Here is a 2,964-nt window from a genome sequence, read left to right as displayed (position 1 = left end):
CATTCACAGCCTGTTCACATTCAAGAAAAACAAATATATAAACTGAAACATTAAAAAAATGGAAATATAAAAGTATTAAAAAGTATTTGATATTTTACCTTTAAATGGCCTGTTTCATGGGAAACCCATTTGTTAATGTCGGTAGGAAACTGTGCATTGCCAGATTTTGCATTTCTATTATAAATTTTGTGTCTTTTTTTCCATTAGATGCAAGATGGAATATTATAATTATATTATTAGTACTTTAGAGAAATACACTTACTTATTCGAGCTTCCTGCATTTTTCACTGGTGAGTTAAAGAATCTACATAACATAACATAACATCCGGTTTAATTTCAACCAAATATATAAAATGGTTACAAAGTTTGGACACAAAACTGTGAAATATTCCATAGTTGTTGCTGAAGAGATCTAAAGATCCAGAGAACACAATCCTTGTCTTATTTCTTGCCTATAATATCAAAAGAAAGATTATTAGAAGGTTTCTTTATGCTTTTTTGGAATCCTTTTCCCAGTTACTCAATTTTTATATTACTAAAGAAAACATAACATATTTTTAAGTGTGTATGTGTGTTGGTGTTGGGGGGGGGGGGCTGAACAACTGAAACAAATGAGATTGAAGACCTACATAGGGAAGGTAGAGTTAACAGCTTGGACTTTGGATTAGTAGAATAGGTTGATGGAGAAGCTGAAAGAACTTTCAAAACCTGTAAAATGAGTCAAAGGGTAAACGGGTCATATTCATATACATCCCTGACTCACAAGCCAACCAAATACACGTTGAATATAATCACAATCAATAAAAGATAATAAATACAAATGAGAAATCACAAATTCAAATTCCTACCTCCATGAGATTAATTCAAGACAACAATCAATCGATTAAAAGATGGTTTCCAAATGATAAAGATTAACCCACTCATAATTCCAAATGAAGACAATTACATATTCTAAGAATTATTCAACAAAATTTTTAATTCCATAAAAACAAATAAAGACACAGTGAAGACATAATTCATAATTCTATTCATCATATAACTTCATTAATTGACCTTATTCCCTTGAATGCTTAGAACATTATTGAATTTTAATAAAAATCCATAACATAACAAAACTATGAATAAAGATTAGTTGGATTGTATAGTCTCTGTCTACTCCTCCCTTTTGATTGGTTGGCAAGTAACAACAATTGTTAGGTGATGAGATTCAAAGGCCAAAGGAATTAATATTATCGTAAATTTGAACATACAATGAAATTCACCTCTATTCTTCTAATTTCTGCTTGAAGTTTCGGTTTGTGATGACTTTCCCATTCTTGAATTTTAATCTGTTTGTGTATAAATCTGAACACATCATAAATAATGTTTATAAAAAATATTTAAAAGCTGAAATAACATTAATAAACAAATAATAGTGGATGAGTGTTCTACTGTTGTGATCTTCCCACGCAACCACACATTTCTCAAACTCAACTCTCAACGCCTCCTCAGCCAAAATGTGCCCTTCATCGCTTTGTTTTCCGTTTCCTCCTTATTTGCCTAAGTTGCAATGTTCATCTTTCTAAGTTTGTACCCAAACGTGTAAAGGCTCCTTCCGTGTTGTAAGTTTGTTTGACATGGTATACGAAAAAAGAGCATATAAAATGATCAATTTGCCCTAAATCAATCATGTGCTACATTGAAAGTGACTAACGATTAAAATATGCTTTAAAAAGTCGAAAACAGTCATTGTATCTTTTTTAAGAGTGAAGAATGTACTATTTTTACTTTCAAAATTCAAATTTACCATGTCACAAATTGATAATATTTCTAAAGTATAAAAGGGTAACATCAACATTTTACTACTTTGTGATGCTTAGAGTCACATGTTATATAAAAAAAAGTAAGGAAAATATTAATATGCATTTTCATATTAGACAGATTTCATATATGGTAAGCCAAATAAGGAATTTTGAGTAGCAATGGAATGAAAGATCACCTTTAATTTTAAGATTTACTTTTTCAACTTCTTCTTCAATGTTCTTATTGTCTAAAATACTCTTTTTCTTGGTGAAGAAAAATTCAGTACAATCAACTGTTTGTAATGATCAGTACGTGGAATTTGGTAACTTTAGCTTATAGCTTTGTAAACACGGACCTGCATTTAAGACCAGACCTTAGATAATATATAACATAGTATAAGGAAAGTATAATGTAAGTAACAATAATCTAGTTGCATTTTCTTTTGTGGATAGTGTGTGTGTGTGTGTGTGTTGAGATTGTGAGAGTTTTACCATACTGTCACAGTGCCACTACAACCATTGGGTTGAGATCAAGTTGCATAACCCAAATACCATGTTTGGCTGCCAGGTGGATGGAATCCAAACATCCAATCCCATGTAAATCGTTCAAGTTCCATGTTCGCGACTCCTTGTTCTTATCCATACCCATGTTTATAGTTTTAATTTAATGTATAAACGTTGAATTTACCTCTATTTTTACTCTGTAATAGCGACGACCAGATTGGCCAATCTCAAGGCCCATTGACATGCTATACATGATTCCCCCTTTTTTTACGACCTATTGTATATGACCAACTTCAGTTTCCCGTCCAAATCCCCTGTATAAGACATTGGCCATCAGTCATAAAAATCAGAAAAAAAAAGTTCCAATCAAAATCAATTACAAAACTATCTCAATACTATGCCGACAAAAATTAGATAATTGCTTCCCTTACCAGATCAGCCTAACATCTATTACCATATTAAAAAAATGACATATTGAATGAATATAGGGCTTATTGAGACCGCTAATAACACCATAGATAACACCAACCTTTTTATTTGGTTAATCATTGGAGTATGAATCCATGTTTCCTAATTAAAAAAAATGATTACTTTGAAGGATGGCGAAAAGAAAGAAACACCGACTCGAAACAGGAAGGCATAATTGAATTAAAAAAGGATATAATTGAATTGAATAAGT

The 2,964-nt window shown here is 31.3% G+C and overlaps 1 long non-coding RNA gene across 1 annotated transcript; it reads right to left on the bottom strand.

Moving 5' to 3' along the window:
• Positions 1–309: 309 nt before the first annotated feature.
• Positions 310–2,593, bottom strand: LOC145117014 (uncharacterized). Its single transcript, XR_013712427.1, has 4 exons — positions 1,432–2,593; positions 1,263–1,344; positions 630–708; positions 310–452 (listed from the first exon to the last, which is right to left on the bottom strand). It is a non-coding gene; the product is annotated as an uncharacterized LOC145117014 (long non-coding RNA).
• Positions 2,594–2,964: the final 371 nt, after the last annotated feature.

This window comes from Lactuca virosa, chromosome 5 (genome assembly GCF_052849685.1).
Source record: "Lactuca virosa cultivar CGN04683 chromosome 5, Lactuca_virosa_CGN04683_v6, whole genome shotgun sequence".
NCBI lineage: Eukaryota > Viridiplantae > Streptophyta > Magnoliopsida > Asterales > Asteraceae > Lactuca > Lactuca virosa.
The sequence above is the reverse complement of the archived record's forward strand: the minus strand, read 5'-3'. Positions and strand labels throughout refer to the sequence as shown.